The 14,657-nt window shown below is 38.1% G+C and overlaps 1 pseudogene; it reads left to right on the top strand.

Moving 5' to 3' along the window:
- The first annotated feature begins 4,203 nt into the window (after window positions 1-4,203).
- Window positions 4,204-5,247, top strand: LOC102915948 (zinc finger CCCH domain-containing protein 15 pseudogene; annotated as a pseudogene).
- Window positions 5,248-14,657: the final 9,410 nt, after the last annotated feature.

Here is a 14,657-nt window from a genome sequence, read left to right as displayed (position 1 = left end):
CCATGCAATATGGCTTAAAATAAAATTCAAGCTCTCTGATTTTCCATTTGGAGATAATTAAATAAATATTAATACAATTCACTGACTCTTTATGAAGCATGATTCTATATAGCAAAGGGTGGAAATAATGATTGCAAAAGATTTTAATAGATGAAGTATTTATTCAAAATCAGTACATTGGTCACTACTGTACAAGGGGAGGAACATAACTATTAACTTTTCTTTCATTAATGTTGTAATTAATATAAAATAGAGATAACAACTGGGTGTTGAATAAGGTAATAACACCAATCATGACCAGGTTTTGTTTACTTTGGTTACTGTGATCAGAATATATTGTATAAAAATGACTTTATTTAAAAATTAAATTAGCTTATTTGCTATTACTGGTGTTTGAAATAAACAAGCCATATAGAATTACTTTACAGAAACATTTTTACATTCATATTAAAAGAATAGTGTTTTTCAGCTTTACTCTGAATACTCTTAAACTATACAGTATAGCAAAATTCTTATCTTTATTTTTACTTTCAGGCTATCAACACAAAATTTATTAGCAAAGAAGGGCACACTGGTCAGTCTACGTCAAGAGCACTTGAGACATGTCATAGACTGTATAGAAGGGGTTTGTTGTCCCATGACACAGTTTTGATCTGGTTAATTTTCATTGAAGGGTTCCAGTCTGTAAGTTATGTTTTTACATTTTATTAATTTGATCACAGTGTTTGAGAATGGAGTGGATAATATTGATGACATTGTCACTCTTGTTTTATTAAATATATCTATGAGCAATAAGCAACTTAAGCCATCTTAGAGCTGTTGAGCACAAAATCACTAGTATATTACTTTTATTTCAAATATGTTTTGCCTCAATTTCTTCCATTTGAAAAATAGCAGAAAATGGCACTATCTGACAATATATTTCCATTTCCAGCATCGTATTTGAAAGTGTGTGGAAGCACTGTGGCTTGGTCCCACTGTGGTTTGCATGATGTGCTGACTTAGGATGTCACAGGGATACTCACAGACTTAGCACTACTTGTAGTATATTCATGAAAGAGAATGAGGAGACTGACATGTGAGAAATACATCACTTTGGTTCCTAACACCTCTATGTACAACCTCCATACCTGAGGTCATTCAAATGCAAACTAACTGCCTTTGAGTAAAATATTATAGATTTTCTTTTATGAAAACATGAAGCAAGGTTGCCTAAATCCAAAACATTACTTTTTAAAATCCATAACATCAAAAATATTTTTCTGCACTTGTAGACATTAGAATAAGGGGCTCTGTCAGTGTAGCCGTTGAAAGTGACATGCTCTAGTAGTATTTTGATGAATTACATGATTACAGTTAAAGGAACAATTTCATCATGCTTGGATTAATAATGGTACTGTGATTTGGCCAGTCACTTGCGGCATTCTCTAGCTCATCACTTCAGAAGACAGGCTTCTTCATGCCATCCATTGTGTGAAAAAATACAGACTGCCATACAGCTTCAAAAGAAGGGCCCATAGGAACCTGTCAGCAATAGAAGGTAATGCATTCAGAGATGCTCAGAACATCTTAGCATGACAGCATTACCTCTCATGACTCATTTTAATTTCCTGTATATCTAATGGAAAAGAGTAAAGAGGTATTTTTGAACATTTTGTTGTTTATCAAATTTAATTGAAAATACTGTACACTCTGCTGTGCTACTGGGACACAGAAATTGTATGTGTATGGTGTTATTTTACATCTAGATTTAAGTGGATTAGGAAGGATAATATATAATCAATGCAACATTCATTTGGGCATCAATCAAGGAAAACACACACAGTGCTGAGTATTACATAATTTCAGTTATAAAGAGTACAAATTGTGAATTGATTTAATATATTCATAACTAAGTACTCTCCTTTAATGTAGCTTGCAATTTGTTTCACAAAATTATTCCATTCATTTCCACTAAAATCCTGCATGCTTAGATACATTTTCTTGAATGATACATATTAAGACAATTTTTAAAAGATTTATACTTACATCCCACATTGCAGATCAGAAATAGTCAACATGAACAGTTTATTTCCTATTTCACAAAGATATTTGATCATTAAACTAAATTATGAAGAATATTCTTCCATATTGAAACAACTTGAAAATATTATAATAAAGATTACTGTAATGTAGACACACAAAGAACATTCAAAACCAATATATGCTAATAGTTTTATGCATCTTGCACATTTAAATTGATGTCCAATATGATATACATGTTATATTTTATTTTAGAAGTACAACCAGCAGAATGTTATGCATCTATTCTTCCAAAATAATTATTTAATTCCTTTTTTATTTCTTTTTCCTTTCTTTTTTTTGCAAACTCAAAACCGATGTCAGGTAAGATGTATCTACTTAAGTCACAGCTGTGCTATTCTTAAAGAGGAACCAACTGATTCCTGATTCCATTTGAGACCTGCACTGGAGGAGAGAATCCATGCCTGCTTTGGTAAACTAGGTACAACAAACCAAAGCAGAGCATGTTTTAGGCGGTACAGGAGAACTGGAAACTGTTATTTAGCTAAATAAATGAGAAAAATGTACAATTGCCCTGAAAGCATTTTTTATTTATAGCCAGAGACAACTCCTATTCTCATCCATAATCAGGAAAGGCTCTCTTTCAAGAGAACAATGGTGAACGCCAATCAACATGACCCCGTAAGTCCTGGAGAATACGTGTTGGGCCAGTGCTCAGCCATAAAGAGGACATTTGTGCCATCCCCTCTAAGAGTCAGGGGTAGATGATAGAGAGAAAGATGTAGAATAGGAGGAAGGTTATCAAAATGCCATCTTCTGGGCAAGATACTACCTTTACAGTCATAGCTCACAGCAGCTGGATGCCTACACTGGTTCAGCACAAGAATGGGCCAATCAACATCCAGGCATGGATAGAAGAATAATTCAAGGGTCCCTACCCCTTATTGTAAAAATACTTGCTAATGGTAGAGTTCTGAACATGACAGAAACACTTCGTTCTGTTGTATACACAAGGATGACCCTACCAGGCTCCACTGCCTTCAGTCCAATAGTTAAAGCAAATAGGTCATAAAAACATACCCAAATCATGGTTTTAGTAAAACATTTGGTAGGGATGGGGAGCTGTAATTGACAGGAATGGAAGGGAGATTAGAGAACATGTGGGAAAGGAAGTAATCAGAATAAATTATAAACATATATATGTTTGAGAATGTCCAACAAAATTCATCAGTACCAAAAAAACCAATATGTGTACTAAATACTTTATCTACATTATTTTTGCAGCATACAAATATGAAAAAATCCCTTCACCTTGATAGATTATTTCAGAATTAGCAGATACTAATAGTATCTGTTGCCTTTTTTCTTTTGATCGTTATGCTTTCAACCAGAAATCTGACACAAACAAACACATATAGATACTGACATATAGAAAGTGTGTTTCTATGTCTTCTCTGAGGATCTAGGAAACAGTCTGGTACCCACAATAACAAGTCTGTGCAGCCATGGTGTTGACAGAAGTCAGAGCCGAACATTGTTTGGCTAATCAGGCTGCTATGAGTCAGTCAGAGGAGTCAAACCTCGAATTCCACATCTTCTCCCAGAGTCGTGCTCTTTGAGTGTTGCCTCCTAAATTGAAATAAAGTATTGTGAAGTTAAAAAGAAAATAACACAGCATATTTTCCCAAATACTTATTTAAATCAAATGAAAAATTTTGCTCTTGAAGTTTGTACTTAATTTATAAATATAAATAGGTACTATCAACTGAATTTCACTTTTCCATGAAAATCAACCTTGCATGCAACTTATGAGCTCAGGGGCAAATTATATTTAAAGTCAATAAACCATTGAATGTATATGTTTAGTGTAAGGTACACCAGCATTCATATTATTAACCATGTAGTATATTCATCTTGAATGGAATATATGATGCCATATTAATGCTTCACAGATCTGGCACAAATTTAGCAATTCTCAGTGATTGGAAAAGTTAGCATTTTAAAAATTGCTGTTCCAGCCGGGCGGTGGTGGCACATGCCACTCGGGAGGCAGAGGCAGGCGGATCTTTGTGAGTTCGAGGCCAGCCTGGTCTACAGAGCGAGATCCAGGAAAGGCGCAAAGCTACACAGAGAAACCCTGTCTCAAAAAAAAAAAAAAAAAAAAAAAATTACTGTTCCCGGGTGCTGCGGCAGCGGCTGGGTCTTCCTGCTCCCGCCGTGCTGCTGGACGCCCCGACGGTAGCCATCTGCGCCGCAGTGGGCCCGGTGCCCCCGCCTCCGCGATGCCCCCCAAGAAACAGGCTCAGGCCGGGGGCAGCAAGAAGGCGGAGCAGAAGAAGAAGGAGAAGATCATCGAGGACAAAACTTTCGGTCTAAAGAATAAGAAAGGAGCAAAGCAACAGAAGTTTATTAAGGCTGTCACTCATCAAGTGAAGTTTGGTCAACAGAATCCACGTCAGGTAGCACAAAGTGAAGCTGAAAAGAAATTGAAGAAAGATGACAAGAAGAAAGAACTACAAGAGCTAAATGAGCTATTCAAACCTGTAGTTGCTGCACAAAAAATAAGTAAAGGTGCAGATTTCAAATCTGTGGTGTGTGCATTCTTCAAACAAGGATAGTGTACTAAAGGAGATAAATGTAAGTTCTCTCATGTCCTCACTTTGGAGAGAAAATGTGAAAAGCGAAGTGTTTACATTGATGCAAGAGATGAAGAACTTGAAAAAGATACTATGGATAATTGGGATGAGAAAAAGCTGGAAGAAGTAGTAAACAAGAAGCACGGTGAGGCAGAAAAGAAAAAACCAAAAACTCAAATAGTGTGCAGACATTTCCTTGAAGCTATTGAAAATAACAAGTATGGCTGATTTTGAGTGTGTCCGGGAGGTGGCGACAATTGCATGTATCGCCATGCACTGCCTCCTGGGTTTGTGCTGAAGAAAGAAAGAAGAGAAAGAAGATGAGATTTCATTAGAAGATCTAATTGAGAGAGAGCGTTCTGCCTTAGGTTCAAATGTTACCAAAATCACTCTAGAGTCTTTCCTTGCATGGAAGAAAAGGAAAAGACAAGAAAAGATTGATAAGCTTGAACAAGATATGGAGAAGCGGAAAGCGGACTTCAAAGCAGGGAAAGCACTGGTGATCAGTGGTCGTGCGTGCGTGCGTGTATGTTGTTGGCCATCGACTTTGGGCATGGGAACTACACTGAAACGTGGTGAAAATAGCTAGTCTTGATTGGTAAAGGAGAATTTTTGATTTTCCTTTGCAAGCAGTTCTCTATTGGAGATAGCTTCTTGGTTAAGAGTTGGAGATTGTATCTGCTTGCCTATTTCAGGACTGGGACCCTGTATGGCTTGGACATTTGCAGGCTCTGTGCACGCTGCCATGATCTCTGTGAGTTGATATTGCATCAGGCCAGCTGTGTCTGGAAGAGACAGTTTCCTTGGTGTCATCCAGCCTCTCTGACTCCTACAATCTATCCACCTCCTCTTCTGTATGGTTTCTGAGCTCTAAGGGAAAAGGATTGATGAAAACATCCTATTTAGTACTGAGTGTTCCAAGGTCTCTTAATGTTATTTGGTTGCAGATCTGTCTATATTAGTTTGAATCATCTGTAAGAGAATGTTTTCTTAATGATGGCTAAGCCTAGACTGATCTAAAGATACTACAGAATGTAGTGAGAGCCATTTTGTTGTTGTATTCTTTAAGTAGAACAGTAGTATTTGGTTTTACACCAGGCCCACATCCTATCTAGTTCAAGTTCTTGGCCATATGAGCAGTGTTAGGCATGGGCTTTAATCCCAATCAGATAGTGATTGGTTATGCCACCATTACACCAGTGTATTATGCAGGCAGGTTACTGTTGTAGACAACAGGATTTGCAGCTGGTTGGTGCTTTCCACCTCTGATTGTGCGCCGAATAACTTTCTGTGCCATGGATGCTATTCAGTAGGGGTAAAGGCTGTAGTTAGGCATCAGTTAATGACTGATATTATCTTTTAAACAACAATAATAATTTCTTTGAGAAATTCTTTTTTTTTTCTGAAACAGGGTTTCTCTGTCTAGTTTTGGTGCCTGTCCTGTCCTGGAATTCTCTCACAGAGATCTGCCTGGCTCTGCCTCCCGAGTGCTGAGATTAAAGGCCTGAGCCACCACCGCCCAGCTGAAAAATTCTTACCATGCATTTTGATCATATTCACATACCTCAACTCCTATCACATCAGCCCTCTCCACTCTCACTTCCCTACCCTAAATTAGACTTTTCTCTCCACCTCCCCACATATAGTCCAGATTGTGTTGCCCAGTTACTCTGGGTGTGACGTCTGCCTGATACATATAGTTGATGGATCATGGATCTTGTCATTAAAGAAAACTGACTCTCCCTTTCCTGGAAACTATCAAATGCCAATAACTTCTCAACTATTGGTGGAGTTTCCTGCCTACATCCTCTCTCTCTCTCTCTCTCTCTCTCTCTCTCTCTCTCTCTCTCTCTCTCTCAATGGATTTTTTTCTGGCATGAGATTACTCAAATAATTGTATATTTTGTCACAATAATTTTGAGTTCATATGTGTAACTACTTTCTTATATCCAGGAAATAGTCTTCTAAAGTTGTTCTCCACCCATCACTCTGACAGTTTTTACATCCCCTCTTCCAAAATACTTCCTGAGCCTTGGGAAAGGCATGTGATATATACTCCCATTTATGGTTGAGTACTCTGTGTTCTCTTATTCTCTAAACATTGACCAGTTGAGATTCTCTGTATTAATTGATAACAGATTTTTTTTCTTTCTTTCTTTTTTTTTTTTTTTTTTTGGTTTTTCGAGACAGGGTTTCTCTGTGTAATTTTGCGCCTTTCCTGGAACTCACTTGGTAGCCCAGGCTGGCCTCGAACTCACAGAGATCCGCCTGCCTCTGCCTCCCGAGTGCTGGGATTAAAGGCGTGCGCCACCACCGCCCGGCGCAATAACAGTTTTGAAGATGAGCTCATTTGATGAGGGTTCTTGTTTTTCCTATGGGCATAACAGTAAGACACTAGAGTTATTCCAATCCTGTGTCTATTTATCAGAACCCAGACTCAGAAGGACAAACAAGGTATGTATCCACTTATAAGTGGATACTAGAAGTAAAGCAAAGGATAACCAGACAACAACCCACAACTCCAGAGAAGCTAGCTGACAAGGAAGATACAAAGAAGGATGTATGGATTGCCCTGGGAAGGGGAAATACATGAGATCTCCATGAGTGAACTGGGGGTGAGGGTTGAACAATGGACAGTAGGGGGTGGAGGGTGAGAACATAAGAGAATGGGATGGTCAAGCTGGAACAGCTTGGAGTGGGAAAGCAATGAAAGAGATACCATGATGGAGGGAAATATCATGGGGATAGAGAGAAACCTGGTGCTAGGGAAGTTGCCAGGAATCCCCAAGGATGACCCCAGCTTGGACTACTAGAAATTGTGGAGAGGGTGCCTGAACTGAACTGGCTTGCCCCAGAGATCAGACCGGTGAGTACCCTAACTGCCATCATAGAGCTTTTCTCAAATGACTGGTGGAGGCAGATGCAGAGATCCACAGCCAAACACCAGGCAGAGTTCTAGGAATCCAGTGGAGAGAGAGGAGGGATTCTATGAGTAAGTGCATCAGGTTCATGATGGGGAAACCTGCAGAGACAAGCAAACTAGTGGGAACTCATGAAAGTTCAAATCGCTGGCTGTGGAGCCTGCATGGGACTGGACTAGGCCCTCTGCAAGATGAGACAACTGTGTAGCTTAATCTGCTTGGGGGGCCCCCTGGTGGTAGAATCAGAATCCATCCCTAGTACATGAGGGGGCCTTTTGGAGCCCACTGCCTATGATGGGACACCGTGTGCAGGAGGAAGGACTTGGACTTGCCTCTACTGGATGTGCCTCTCCATGGGAGGCCTTATGTTCTTGTGTGGAGGAGTGGGGGGTGGTTTGGGGGGAAGGGTGAGGGCAGGAGGAAAGAAGAGGGGATCTTTGATTGGTGTGTAAAATGAATGAAAAAAATTCTTGATTAAAAAATAATAGTAGCATTAGGTTCTCCTCTAGGGCCTACAACATTTCGAGCCATAGATTTTTGGCCTGTTAACATTGCTGGATGGGTTCCATCTCATGGAGTAGGCCTTAGATTCAATCAGAAAGTACTTTGTTACTCTCATAATATTCATACCAGGATGCACAGGTAGACATACTCTGACAGTCAATGTTTAGCACTCATGGTTCACAAATGACTGATGATTATTTTTTTCCTCTTGTCATATGGATTCATTTTGCAGCAATATGAAAGATAACTAGTATGAGATGAAGCTTCCAAATGAATATCAGTTTTAATTTTCCATGTTCTGTGACCCCCATAGGTGATTTCCAATACAATAGGGTCATGCCATTAAGCAGTAGAAGTTAACCAAGAGCACTAGCAATAGCCTATAATGTTTGAAGATCTATGATATCAAATTGTCCACCAACTCACAAAGAGGCAACCCATTCCTGGTATAAGATTTCTTTATTTGATAGTATGTAGTGTCTAGGTGGGGTATTGTCCTCAAATGTAGGATGGCTCAACAAAATTGTATATAAGAAATATATTAGAATATATATTAGAAATCTTATTAAATAATATGTAAATATATTGTATATATAGTTTTATATTAGAAATATAAACTAGAGTTCTAATATATGTAACATATATACATATTCTTCTCCAGTAGTAGGTTTCCATTTGGCTTTTTTTTTTTTTTTTTTTTTTTGGTTTTTCGAGACAGGGTTTCTCTGTGTAGCTTTGCGCCTTTCCTGGAGCTCACTTGGTAGCCCAGGCTGGCCTCGATCTCACAGAGATCCGCCTGGCTCTGCCTCCCGAGTGCTGGGATTAAAGGCGTGCGCCACCAACGCCCGGCTCCATTTGGCTTTTTAAAAAGGCCTTCAGTGCTAGCTATTCATCCCCATATTTCCTTCTTTAGCCTGACTTCCCATTTCCCACCCTAATTTAATCCTTCTTGTTTCATTATTCCCCCTTTAAACTCTTTTACAACTGTGTTTCAGTTCTGTTACTTCCCCAATAGCCCCTTGGTAATTTCGTGACTTCCATGGGTATTCAAAATGCAGCACAAATGTCTGATTATCCAAAGCTAACATCTTAAATTACAGAAACATGTATTTCTTTTACCTCACTCAGAATGATTTCTGTTTTTACTTTATCAGGGCAGGGTTTCTCTGTGTAGCTCTGGCTAGCTTGGAACTTGCTCTTTAGACCAGGCTGGTCTTGAACTCACAGAAATCTGCTTGTCTCTGCCTCCTGAGGGCTGGGATTAAAGGGGTGTACCACCACTGCCCAGCTCAGAGTGATTGTTTCTAAATTCACCCATTTTACCTGCAAATTTCATGATTTTTTTAGTAGATATTTTGTTTTTTAAGTGTGACATATTTTAATTATCTATTCACCATCTGATGGACATCTGGGCTCCTTCCATTTCCTAGTCATGGTGAATAAAATAGTAATGAACATGGAAGAGCAAGTGTCTCTGTAGTAAAAAGTAGTGTTCTTTGGGAGTATGCCTAAGAGTCTTATAAATGCATCTTGTGGTAGGTCAGTTTCCAGATGTTTGAGAAATGTCCTCACTGATTTCCAGGGATATTGCCAGTTTGAACTCCAACTATCAGTGAATAAGTATTCTCACATCCATGCCATCTGATGCTGCTTGTATTTTGATCTTAACCATTCTGAATGGAGTACAATAAAATAGCAAAATAGTTTTAATTTGAGTTTCCCTGATAGCTAAAGTAGCTAATTAGTTAAAAAAAAATGTTTTGCTGGCATCTGTATCTAATCTTTTGAGAACTTTGTTTATTTCCATGCTCTGCTTTTATTTATTTATTTTTTATGTTCAAGATTTGTTTTGTTTTGTTTGTTTGTTTTGGTGTTCTGCCTATTCTTGATACTAACTCTTTGTCAGATGGACTGCTGGCCAATATTTTTCCTGTTCTGCAGGCTGCCTCTTTACTCAAATAGTCATGATCTCTGCTGTACAGACAGATTTCACATGGTCCCTTTTGTCAATCACCAGTCTTCATGCCTGTGCTATCCAGGTCCTGTCAGAAAGCCCTTTTCTTTGGTTATGATTTGAGATTTTTCACTAATATCTCCCTTATCAGACTCAGGGGCATCAGATCTTATATTGATAACACTAATCAATTTAGAGTTGAGATTTCTGCAGAGTGGGAGGTAAGAATCTGGTTTCACTCTTCTATATATAATTATCCAGTTTGCCCAGCACCATTTGTTTAAGAAGGGGTTTATTGTTGTTGTTTGTTTTTGTTTTTCTTTATTTTTCTCCAGTATGAATTTTTGGTTTCTTTGTCAAAATTCAAGTGACTGCAGGAGTGTGAATTTAATCCATGTCTGCAATTCTAACCCATTGTTCAATGGTTCTGTTTTTATGCAAGTACCATGTTTTTCATGACTATAACTCTGTAATGTAACTTAAAATTAGAGATGATAATAACAAAATATCAGATATTTTATTGTTTCTGGATGTTTTTGACTATCTTGGGTTATTTATTTATCCAAACAAAATTGTAATTTTGATATGGGTTGCACTAAATCTTTAAATTTCATTTGATAGCCATTTTCACAATATCTATCCTACATCCAAGAACACAGATGGTCTTTTTATCTTCTAGTCTTCTTCAATGTCTTAAAGTCTTTATTGTGTAATTATTTTACTGTAGCTGAAGTTTTCTCTGGTCCTGCCCAGAACCATGGACCCCACAGCCGCTTACAAATTAATCACTCAGAAGCTTATATTAATTAAAACTGCTCAGCCATTAGCTCAGCCTTACCACTGATTAACTCTTACACTTAAACTCAACCCATTTCTGTTAATCTGTATGTTGCCACACGCTCCATGGCTTTACCTGTGGGCCAATGCATGCTGCTGCCTGGATGGCAGGCTGGCATCTACTGACTCAGCCTTCCACTTCCCAGAATTCTCCTTGTCTGTTTATCCCACCTGTACTTCCTGCCTGGCTACTGGCCAATCATCATTTTATTTATTGACCAATCAGAGCAACACACAGCATACAGAACATCCCACAACATTTTACTATCTTAATTAGAGTATTTCAAAGAAATTTAATGTCTGTTTAGACCACAAACAATGGGATTGTTTGCCTGATTTCTTTCTTGGTATGTTTATCATTTATATGGAAAGGAAGTCTACTGATTTTTTAATGTCAATTTTTTTTTTGCTAATTGGCTGAATATTTTCCTCAGCTGTAGGACTGATTAAGGTATTAATTGAATAAAATCATATTATCTGCAAATAAGGATAATTTGACTTCTTTTCCAATTTGTAGTTCCTTTATCTCCATTAATTTTCTTATTGCTTCAGCTAAGATTTCAGGCAATATAGTGAATAGGAAATGACAAATTGGCTATCTTTGGCCAGGGAGTGATGGCACATACTTTTAATCCCAGCATTGAGCAGGCAGAGGCAGGGGGATCTCTGTGAGTTCGAGGCCAGTCTGGTCTACTGAGTGAGTTCCACAACAGGCACCAAAACTACACAGAGAAACCCTGTCTCAAAAAAAAAAAAGAAAGAAAGAAAGAAAGAAAAAGGAAAAAAATGGGTATCTTTGTGTTGTTCCTCATATTAGTGGAAATATTTTGAATTTTTCTCTTTAGCATAATGTTGGCTATAGGCTCATTGTGTATAGCCTTTAATAGGTTGATATGTATCCAGTAATCCTAGATTCTCCTGGAACTTTATCAAAGAGATATTGTATTTTGCCAAAGGTCTTTTTACTTCTAACGAGATGCTATGTAGTTTCCATTTTTTAATTGGATTGTGTGATGAATTACTTTTATTGGTTTGTGTATGTTGAACCATCCATGTACCTGCATGATGAAACTGATAATAATGATGACTTGATAATAATGAATAATATTTTTATGTGTTCTTTGAGGTTTGCAAGTATGTTATTGAGGAATTTTGCATTCAGCATCATTAAAGATTAGCTGAAATTTTTCTTTGTCATAGCTCTTTGTCTAGTTTTGGTGTCAGGCTAATACTTGATTCATAAACATGTTTAGATGTGTTCTCTTCTTTTCTTTTTATGAAACAATTTGGTGATCACTGTTAATTCTTTTTTGAAGATTTGGTAAAATTCTTCACTAAAAAATTGTCTCTGAAGATTTTAGTTGGGAAATTTTTAAATTATTCATTCTATCTGATTGGTTTTTATTGTTACTTTTTCTCTTGTTATAATTTTGATAGGCCATGTACATCTAGAAATTTATCTACTTCTTTTAGATTTCCAGTAGAGTGTAATATAAATTTTCAAAGAAACCTTACAATACTTGAATTTCCTCAGTATCTGTTATAATGTTTCTATTTTCGTGTCTGATTTCATTAACTTTAATCCTCTTCTTATTCTAAAAGTTTGTCATTCTTGCTCATCTTTTCATAGAATCAATTCTTCATTTCATAATTCTTGAAACTGTTTGAAAATTTTTGGCTCATGAAATTGGGGCAATTTTTATGATCTCTTCCCAAATAGTCCTTTTGAGTAGTTTTTGTTTCATTTTGTTTTCTAATGGAATCACATGTAACAGTAAGCTATTACTATGGGATCTTTCCAGTTTTTTGATGTGGACACTTAGTGCTATAACCTTTCCACTAAAGGCTGCATTCATCTTGAATCACAGATTCTTGGTACACCATATTTGTATTCCCATTTGATTCTAGGTATTTTAAAATTTACTTTTTTGATTTCTCCATTCATGCAAGTCTTGTGCAACAGTGTTTTTATTTTTTTTAGCTTCCATATTTTATGTAGTTTCTATCTGTCCTTGTTAGTTTGATAACACCTTGACACAATGTAATTGTGTAAATGGATCTTAACTGAGAAAATGACCCCACCAGATGGATCTGTAGGCAAGCCTGTGGTGCGTTTTCTAAAGTTATGATGTTGGGGGGTGCAGCTATCTGTGAGAAGAGCATGCCTGGGCTTGTGGTGCTGGATTCTTTTTTTTTTTTTTAATTTAACTTCTTTATTGACTCTTTGGGAGTTTCACATTATGCACCCCAATTCTGTTCACCTTCAGGTCCCCCCATAACCTCCCCTCATCCTTGCCACATGCTCCCACATGAGGAAACAAATTAAAGTACATAAGCAAGTGAGCAAAAGCAAAAGCATAAACAAAAACAAAATAAAAAACACCAAACCAAACCAAACCACAAACTGTAACACCAGAAAAATCCCTTTGCTTCTCCTACTTTCCTGTTTCCCCAACACCTCATTCATCCTGGTGGCACTGGAGGCTTCAGTGTGCCATGTAGTACATATCTTTGTCTCATCAGTTTTACTGACAAATGTTTATTGGAATAAGTCAGTGATCTGGGTCAAGGCCTCTGGTTTCTGGTACACCATCATCACTGGTTCCTCACCAGAATTCCTCTGGGATATCCTGTGGGTGCCATGAGTCTTGGAGACCTTGTGGATATCATTCCACAGGACCAGTCCCTTCACTGGCTCCAGAAGGTCCTCGATGGGGTAGATGCTAGGGTGGGTCAACCAAAAACCTGGCTGTGGGCCTGTTTGGTAGCCATGCTGGTCATCCCAAGCCCGTGAAGCCACCAACCCCAGGTGAGGGAGCAGAGGCAGCTGCCCTATGTGCATGCCCTCAAGGTCTGTTCACCTTGGCCTATGGTAGGGAGTGGGGGCAATCTCTTCAGTGAGTGGGGTTCAGCTCTCTTGCTGGTTCTGGATTTTTTAAGAAAGCAGGATGAAAAACCACGAAGAGCAAACAAGTAAGCAACACTCCTCTATGGCCTCTGCATTAGTTTCTGCCTCCATATTTTTTCTTAAGTTCTTCCCTTGATTTCCCAAGCATAAGATCATTCAAAAATTAATTTTCATAGCTTTTATTATATCATTTAGTTATTTTTGTTTTCATTCAGGTATTTGCTCATATGCTCTTTAAATTCCCTTAGCATATTTACAATTGCTGTTTTGAAGCCATTGTGTTGTGCATTACTTATATTGATGTTCTCAGGGAACAATGTAATGTGGGAGCTAATATCTGGAAGAGATATATTCTGTTGTTCATCCATGTTGTTTCTGTTTTTGTCATGGAACCTAGCCACTGGAAGTGGTTTTGTTGTTGTTGCTGTTGGTTTGTTTCATTGTTTGGAAGTATGTATGTATATGTGTCTGGTCTTGTCTTCAATGAGTGGTTATTTGGATCCTATATGTAATGTGTCAGTTAAGAAACAATTGAAGACTGGTGTACTATGTTGGGGCTGCTCTGTGTTGATGTGTGAATGGCATGTCAGATGCAGTATCAGCTAGCTAGGAATAGCTAGGGATAAATGCAGCCTCTGAGCCTACAAATCTACCTTTTGGAGGCTTACAAGTTTGTAGTGAGCTCACCAAGTTCTGCTGGTTGTCCTTGGATAACAACGTCTTGAGTATTGGGTCAGATTCCATGCAGTGGAGGTGTGGGAGTTCTAGTTTGACTCCAAGTATTGCTGGTGAAAGGTGAGGAGGTATTAGATATGGTGTCTGACAGCAGGTGGGTTGAGAATAGATTTGACCACCTACCAGGAATGCTGGTCAGA

This window comes from Peromyscus maniculatus, chromosome 4 (assembly GCF_049852395.1).
Source record: "Peromyscus maniculatus bairdii isolate BWxNUB_F1_BW_parent chromosome 4, HU_Pman_BW_mat_3.1, whole genome shotgun sequence".
In the NCBI taxonomy this organism is placed as follows: Eukaryota; Metazoa; Chordata; class Mammalia; order Rodentia; family Cricetidae; genus Peromyscus; species Peromyscus maniculatus.
This window is presented reverse-complemented; position numbering and strand designations above follow the sequence as displayed.